Here is an 8918-nt window from a genome sequence, read left to right as displayed (position 1 = left end):
GGGGGGGGGGGGGGGGGGGGGGGGGGGGGGGGGGCTGCCCGTGTGTTGAGCTGGGCCCAAAGGGGGTGTGACCCCTGACTCCATTGTTTCAGGAGCTTGTCCAACCCCGTTAAACCCAGGACCGCTGCCCTGCAGAAGGGATAAGGCCAATAACAATAATATCAGTGTCTGAAGCCTGAGGACATAAGGGGCCACAGACCGGGCTACCGAGATCGGGGTAGTGGGGGGATGTGTTGGGGCTGCTGAAGCGGGAGGATTGTGATCTGTGTTTAAAACCCAAGGGTTTTAAAGAAAGCGTCCCAAGGTCCTCAGTCCCACCGCTATGGGAGGGCAGGTCTGGCAGAACATTCCAGAAAAATTTTCTGGACTCGATGTGATTTGTGCATTTGTCTGGTTTCGTGGTCTGTCTTCCCCACTGGAGCCTCGGCCTCACCAGGACAGATGCTCCCACAATTCCTATGGTGCTGGCTCACTCCAGGTCCGTAGCGGATGGTGGCGGAGTGGCTGGCAAACATGAGTGTAGCGTTTATGATGATGTGATTGCGTGATCATGTTGTATAACGAATACATGATCGGGTCTGCCGATGCACGAGACGCACGCGGGTGGGGTGGCGGAGGTTTCGAACGCTCCTCCGTGGCTTGGCGACTCGGGCTCCAGAGCTCCCGGCCCGGCTGGTCCGTAGCCCTGGCAACCCTCTGGTGAGGTGGAAGCCAGCCTGGAAACTCAAACAAGCCCACACCTAGAAGGACCCGGAGGCCGGGGACGGCAGGGCGCTCGGGCCACACTCTCTGTAGAGTCACTGCTCACTTTGGCCCTGAAGTCCAAACTCCCACTCTGCTCGGCCAGAGCTGACACGGGATAAACTGAGAACTCCCATCGAAAGGCAGCTGGGGCCAGAGTACCTTCTCACTAGGACGTGTCTTTCACCGGTTACCTCCTTCCCAAATTTACTTGTAAAAGGCCTTTGTCTGGCAGATTCCAGTGGATTATGCAAAAGATGCTTGCCAGGGAATTTAAAGACTCCTGAACGTGGCCCGGAGGGGCGGTGCCGCCTGGGGGACAAAGGCCTTACCTCTTCCTCCCAATTCAGAAGATCAGATTAACAGTGGCTCAACAGTCTCCAAGCCCTGTTATACTGCCCCTGCGTTTAGCTCATTTGGAGGCAGAAGAAAGGGATGGACACAAAAGGGGAAGGACAAGAGGGAAGCCTGTAAAAAGCCCTCAAGAATGCAATTTACTCCTGGACACACCCTCCCACCCAGCTGCCCACCCGGATCGGAATTCTGCAACGGGGTGGCGGAGCCGGCCCCTGACCTGCGCTTGCAGCCCAAATTCCTAACATCGGCCCCAGGGTAAGGCTATGCAACGACCTAGGGAGAACGCCCATGCTAGGTGCCCTTGTTCCTGGAATCTAGGGTTGGCAGACAGGACACCAGGCTCAGAGAGGGTGAGCCACTCGCCCATGGTCACACAACAGCAGTCCAAGGGTCTGGGGCTTTCCGATGCCTGTATTTCTTGCTAGATCCCAGTCGGGGGAGTGACTCTCGGGATGGAGATCCTGCCTGAGAAGGTCTGGTCTCCCCGTTCAATGCCTGGCTCTCAGCCTCTGGGGCGTGGCGCCCACGACCATCAGACTCCAGGTCCTGAATTCTGGAGTGGGGTCTGATTCCTCTTCCCTGCCCCCTCTCTCTGGGGAGTGTCATGAAGGGTGTATTTGGGCCCCCAGGTGCCGTGAGTTTGGGCATTTGTGATCCGGAAGCCAGAGGCCAGAGGCCCACCGTCCCGGAGCCCCCACCTTCGCCCCCTTCCTGATGCCAGGCCTCCTGCTGGGCACATTTATCCAGCCACCCTGGCCTTTTGCTGCAGGTCTGGGCTGTACCTCTAGCTCTGAGGACCCTTCCAATTCCTGCACCAGTGACCTCCCACCCTGCACCACCAGGTCCTAGGAACTCATCCTCGCGCCCTCGTCCCCCAGGGCCTTGGGTCTGGGGCCTGGACACAGAAACTGGTAGAAGGTCAGGCCTGGATGCCTGACAGGGCAGCGCTGGATTGGGGGCATTGGCCGTGGGTTGGGTTCGAGGAGGGGAGGCAGCGTTTCACAGGGGTCCCGACCCACTAGTAGCTGTCTTTGCTGATCTGAGCATTTCGTTTTCAATCAGAATGTCTGAGGCCAAGAGGTTTCCTTATGGGAAACATAGAAAATCCAGAAAGAAGAAAGAGGCCTGCTGCGGCGTGCCGATCCCCAGAGCCCCAGGGAGGTCCTGGAGGCCAAGCCCAGTGCAAACCGCAGCCCCTCCCTGGCTGTGCCCCTGTTGCTCCCTAAGCCTGTGTCTCCAGCATCTCAGATGGGGGTCCCTGCCCTGTTCAGATGCCTCCCCCACCAAGGACTTCCAGCCCCCTGGCTCCACCCTGTCCAGCATCTGCAAGCCCCCCTCTCCGTGGACCAGGCCCCTTGGCCCACAAACTACCCAGTCACCTCCATCTGAGAGCCTGTCCATCACCTCCCCACCCCTCCACATGCCCTGTTTCTCCACTCGGCACCGCTCCCCACCCCTCTGGAAGGGCCCTCATAAGCGGTGACAGTCCCCTCTGTGTTGGCAAATCTCACTTTCCTGGTTGCAGGGAGTCCACCCAGGAGGCCGCTCCCTCCTTCCAGCATTTTCTTCTGGCTTCTCCCCACCCCCCGCTTTTCCTTCTGCCTCAGTACCGCCCCTCTCCAGACGCCACAGCGGCAAGGCTTTGGTGGGTGTCTGTCCCAAGCCAGGTACCGAGGTGGGGCTGGAGGTACAGCGGTGCCTGAAACGCATATCCCTGACCTCCTGGGGCTTGTGGTCCCACCGGATTGCTGGGGTCCTCGGGGTTGGGGCCAGGGCTGCTTCTCCTTTCTCGCTACCCTGCTCCCTGGTGATCTCATCAGTTCCCATGGATTTAAATATCCTTAAGCTGATGACTTCCAAATTTGTCTCTGTAGCTATGACCTCTTCTACGAGTTTCGACCCACATATCCGGCCAGCCACTTGACATCTCCTTTGGGGTCTCCCAGACATGTCAAACAGATCGTGGACAAGCTGGACTTCTGGATTTTTCTCCCCAATTCTTTCCCAGCTACGCCCCCCCCCCCGCCCCATCTTCCTCATCTCAGCAAGCCATCCACTGGCTCCATCCAGAAGCTTCTGTGTTCCCCTGGCTTCCCCCCTTCCATGCCCACTCTTAGGAATTCATCCACAGACCCTGAGCATCCAGCTCTGCACATCCTCTCTGTCTTGCTCTTGTCTCTCCTGGGGGCCTGCCTGCCACCCAACCGAGGTCTACCATCATCCAGCAGGGGCCTCACAGACCTCAGCACAGCTTCCCCAGCCACTAGTAGGGAGTGAGGGGCTGCCCAGCCCTCCCCCCCAGCAGCTAGGGGGAACCCTCCAGGCTACCCCATCATCCCAGCCTCCCTCCTGCTGCTTTCTTGGGGCACGCAAAGCAGAGCCCGCCTTCCAGCCCAGGGCATGGGAGACTGTGGCTTTCAGCTCATTTGCAGAGAAGGGGAGCAGAATAGAAGCAGAAGTGAGGAGGGAGAAGGTGCTGGCAAGAGGGAGAGAGCTGGGCAAGTGGGTCATTCCTGCTACGACTTCAACTTTTGGGATAGTCATCCTTCCGACAAAATATTTATTGAGCACCTACTATGTGCTAGATACCATAGCAGGTGCTGGGAACAATACTGACAGGACTAAAGGATGTGCTGTCCAGTGGGAAAGAGAGATGTAAACAAAGCTCTGTGTGCTGGGTCACACCACACCCATTTATTCTACCAATGAGAAGCAGAGATTCAACAAGGGTAGTTGACTTGCCAATGGTCACAGAATAGAGGGGGAAGAGCCAGGATTCAAAGCTATTTACCAACCATCCATCCATCCATCCATCCCTCCATCCATCCATGCATCTGTTCACTCACACACCCACCCAACTACCTACCCATCCATTCATTCATCCATCCATCTATCCAACCATCCATCCATTTACTCATTCATTCATTCAGTCATCCACTCATCCATTCATTCACTGAGCACCTACTATGTGCTAGGTCCTATGCTAGGTGCTGGGAATAAAACAGAGGACAAAAGAGAAACAATCTCTGCCCTTAAGACAGTCACATTCTGGTGGAGAGGAAGGAAGAAACATCCAGGTTAGTCAGACAAGTAAACAATACAATTACAAAACTGATCAGGGGTCACCTGGAAGAGAAGTAGCTGGCATGGAAAGGGCATCCACGAGTGTGTTCGTGTATATACGCGTACGTGTCTCTCTGCCTTCTTGCGCATCCGTGTGCACGTGTGTGCGTGTGTGCGAGTGTGTGCGTACATTCCCTGCAGACGGGTGAGCAAGGGCAGAAGCTCTGACGTAGGAGAACGTGGTGGAGTGTGCTCTAGGAGCAAAAACAAGATGGGGGCACTGGGGGTCGAGGAGGGGGGAACGAGGAGGAGGAAGAGGTGGGTGAGGCCAGCCTGGGAAATGCAGTGAGCATGAGAAAGAGCTTGGCTTTTATTTAAAGTGCAAAGAAGCCATTACAGGGATTTGCATGAGATTAGAAAACAACCAGAAATCTTCTGGCTTCTGTAGGGAGCGTGGACTGGAAAGGGGACAGGAGTGCAAGCAGAGGCTGGGACACCCGCCCAGGTGAGACGAGATAGAAGAGCCCAAGACCCACACTGAGCTGTTGGCAAGGAAAATTAGGTCCGAGACAAGAACAGTCCTGGGGATTCATGGCAGATTAGATAGTACAGAAAAAAAAGAATATGAACCTGAAGACATAGCAATAGAAATTCTCCAAAATGGAACACAGGAAGAATAGAGGCAGGTGAGGAAGGAGCACCAGTGAACTCTGGGACAGCAGGTGGCCTAACATGTGTGCAGTCGGGATCCCCGATGAACCACAACAAGATATCACTACTTGCCTCTTAGAAGGTCTAATACTGGAAAGACTGACCATTCTCAGTGCTGGTGAGGATGTGGGCAACTGGCCCTCTCCCATACTGTCCATGGGCTTGTAGGACGGTCGAACTGCTTTGGAAAACCCTCTGGCGGTTTCCTCTAAAGCTAAGTGTACGTCTGCCACGTGACCCAGCCACCCTTCCTGAGAGTCTACCAAAGGGACGTTAAAGTAGACCGCCTCCTAAAATCTTGGACATAAACATTCGTGGGAGTTTAATTCTTAATTGCCCCAAACCAGAAATGACCCAATGCCTTCTGGGAGGTAAATGGGTAAGCAAAGGCCTTGGGGGTCACAGGTGTTCAGCTGTTGGAGAAAGAACCATGCCTGGCACCCAAGTTCTGGTCTGTGCCCCCCTCTGCTGTTTTTCTGAGTGTCCTTGGGCAAGTGGTGTCTCCCCATCAGAGCTTCAGTTTCTCTTCTGTGAGGTGGGTCTGTGAGTCTGCCCGATTCACCAGGCCGGGGGCAGAGTCAGTATGCCATTGCTGGGGGGAGCTCCTGCCCAACTGTGAATGGCTCAGCATGAGGGGGCAGAGGGACCCCTGACCCGGGGAGGTTGGAGCGAGCCTTGGAGGTTGGCCAGCTCTGGTCTGCAGGCCTGCTGAGTACATGTGGGAAAGCCACAGCAGGCAGTGGGGCCTGCTCCCTGAAGGGCTGTGTGTGTTGGGTGCAGTGGGCAGGGTCAGGGGTCATGTTTAACCACGGGAGAGCCCAGGACAGTGCCTCCTGGCCACAAAGCTGTCCAAATGGCGTGGGCGGGCGGTCCCTTGGATGGTCCTGGGACAGAATAACAAGGCCCTGGTCACTCACCTGACCAGTCACACAGGGGCGGTTTGAGAGGACAGAGAGGCAGAGCTGACCCCCAGAGGGAGGCCTGGAGTTGAGGATGATCTGGGCGGAGGCCAAAGCCTGCAACAGAGCCTGGATAGGAGGGCAAACATCCTGCACGTGGAGAGGAATGGACAAGGCCAGCCAGCCAGGCCCAGCCCTCTCCCCCCGGGCCCTCCCCCCTGGTGGCCAGTCCTGAGAGGCCTCAGCTGAGACACCCACCCCAGGCTCTGCAGGGGTGCACCTGGGTGTCTCCGTGAGCCCCCACTCCACGTGCTGCCTGCCCCTATGTTGGTGCAGGGCAGGAGCCCCCACCCCCATGCACGGCAAGTGCTCCCCCACTGTGAGCTGGCTCAATGGCCGATGGGTGAAGGAAGGAAGGAAGGAGTGCAGCATCTCTCCACCCCTCTAGATCGTGAGCTTTTTGAGCGAGCTCTGCACCTGGTTCTGGAAAATTATCCATCACGCTGACTTGCTATGGCTGCCTAACGACTTGCCACGAATGTAAAAGCTTCAAACGCACACTCGGGCACGTGAGCTGGACCTGCTGCCAGCCATCAAACGGGCCACCTGCCTGAGAGCGGCCAACACAGAAAATGCACAGGGGTTGACGGCAAGAGCTGGGGGCCCCACAATCTCATCTGAGCCCCTCAGGTGTGCGGGTCCCCAGGCTGCAGCTGGGGCCACCTGGTGACACGAGCCAGTTCCCGTTTTTACTTGAGTGTGGGAGTTTCTGTCCCCTAGAACCCAAACGCCTAAGACGAGTTTCCAGGGGAAACTTTTTCTGTGTCCACAAATTCGTATCCATATCATCATTAGAACAAATACAGTAGCTTGTTTAAAGCGTTTTTCTTAGGGCGAAATTCACCTGCAGTAAAATCAGGTCTTGTAAGACGTACGTCCACCACACCACGACGGCAGCGATGGTGCAACGGAAGTCCCATGTGCCCCTTCGGAACCAGACCTTGGCGGCCCCAGCCCCGGCTTGGCGCTGATTTGTTTCCTGTCCCTGCAGTCACTCGGCGGAATTGCGTGGTGTGCAGGCTTTGAGTCTGGCTTCTAGGACGCACGTGAGGCTCACGCCTGTCGTGTCTGCGTCAGGAGCTTGCTTATTCCTTTTCACGACTGAGGAGTGTTCCACTGAATGGATGTACCGCCGTCTTCATCCAGTGCCTGGCTGAAGGACATATGGCGTGTTTGCAGTTTGGGAGGACCACGCATGTAGCTGATTCGCACACGTGTGTATGGACTTCCATCAGTGCGTTTCCTCAACTCCAAGGTGTGAGAACCTTAAAGTCAGGTGTTCAGAACCCAAAGGGCTCTTCCAGACCTTGCCACATTGCTCCGGAGCCCAGAAATGCTCTGGGCGTGAGAAAGAGCTGCGGGGAGAGTCCCCCATGTCCCACCGAATCCTACCACCAAGTTAAGAGGGTCCAGTGTCTGGCGGGGCCAGGATGGCTCAGATAAACTCTGGCAGTGGCGTTGATAATGGTGACAGCAATGATGGAATGGTCCCAAGGCATCGGTGAGCCCTGGTGAGGCACTGCCATCCACGCAGGTCACTTTCTTTGGGCCTCACGACAGCATGCCAAAGTGGGCACGGTTCCCAGAGCTGCTGCCGAGACCCCGGGCGGTGGCCTGCCTGCTCGCATGCCTCCTGTTCCAGGCACGGCCCCACACTGCACTGGCCCCGGTCAGCTGTCTCCGGCCGCCATCCCTGAAGGAGCCTGGCCCGTTTTGCACCTCTGTTTGCAGAGCAACGCCAGCGTTGGGCCAGGGCTCCTGGCACACCATCCCCTCTGCCTCCAGCTTCCAGATGGATGGGGCCGGCCCCTCGCCACCACCCCTGTCTCACCCTGGCCGCCCTACTCACCTCCAAGGAAGGTGCCGAGCCTGGTGGGCTTGGTTGGACGTGGAAAGCACTTTGGATGCCATCCAGCGGTGAGAGACCGGAGCGTTGCATGGCCCACACCCAGGCCCCACGGGGAGACGCACGTGGCTGACAGCCGGCGCGGAGAGACGCACGGAGGGCCGCTGGCAGGGTCTTGCCGACAGCGGCTGACCAGACATAGCCCCGGCCAGTCCTGTCCCTCCTGGCAGCTCAGAAGCAGCCTCTGAGTGGTTCGGTTTTATTTCATGGCTTTGCCGTGTGAAAGCTTCCCCTTAGCCTTTCCAGATGTCAGTGAGAGGGAGGGACAAATTGTCCCCCGTCCTCACTCGCTCACAGATCAAGCCGCTGCCCCCGGCCCGTGCTCCTTGCCGGCCCTTGTCTGTAAACACATGGACACACTTTTAATTCATCACACCAATGTAATTTTGTGTGTAATTCTGATGTAATTTTTCACGTGTTTGGAGCAACTGAGCCTCGTTGGGTCGAATGTCTGCACCTCACATGCTTTATACATTCAGACTGTTTATATTTTCATTCGTTCCTACATTCATTTATTCACCCAACACACATTGACCATGGGCTCCATGCGTACCAGGACACTCTTTAAGGTGCTGGGGACCCAGCAGTGAACAAAATAGTTCCCCTCCCCCAGGAAGCTGACTGGCCTTCTATAGTTTGAGGAGATGAACAATAACCAAATAAACAGTAAATAACCAAAAAATTATATGGAGAATGTCAGGTGCAACAGGTGTTCTGGAGAGAAGTGATACAGGCAAAGGAGACGGGGTGCCGGGGTGTGGGGCAGGGTGGCTGCAGGTGCAGTGACCAGAGACAGCCTCCCTGGGGAGGGGACACCCCAGCAGAGATGGATGCTAGGAGGAGGCGCGCGGACGCCAGAGTCAGGGGACATGCCCCGAGAACCGGAGCCATGTGGGATCTCGGGGGGCTGGGCAGGGCGGACACAGGTGGAAATTGCAGGAACAGGACAAGGATGGTGATGACAGCCATGGTGATGACAGCCATGGCCTGTCTTGAGTCTCAACAGAGGGTCTCGTCCCTGCTGGGGTGCAGGGTGGTTCTGTTTCCTTGGGGTAGACACCTAGGCGTGGAATTACGAGCTTTGGGGCTGTGTGTATATTCATGGCCCCGGGGACATACCTCCGGATGGGTTTCCGTGTGGCTTCTAGATAATTCCTGCCGCCAACCTCACATCCTGAGAG

The sequence above is a fragment of the Ursus maritimus genome, unplaced genomic scaffold (assembly GCF_017311325.1).
Source record: "Ursus maritimus isolate PB19 unplaced genomic scaffold, ASM1731132v1 scaffold_23, whole genome shotgun sequence".
NCBI classification, from domain to species: Eukaryota; Metazoa; Chordata; class Mammalia; order Carnivora; family Ursidae; genus Ursus; species Ursus maritimus.
Note: the sequence above shows the minus strand (reverse complement) of the source record.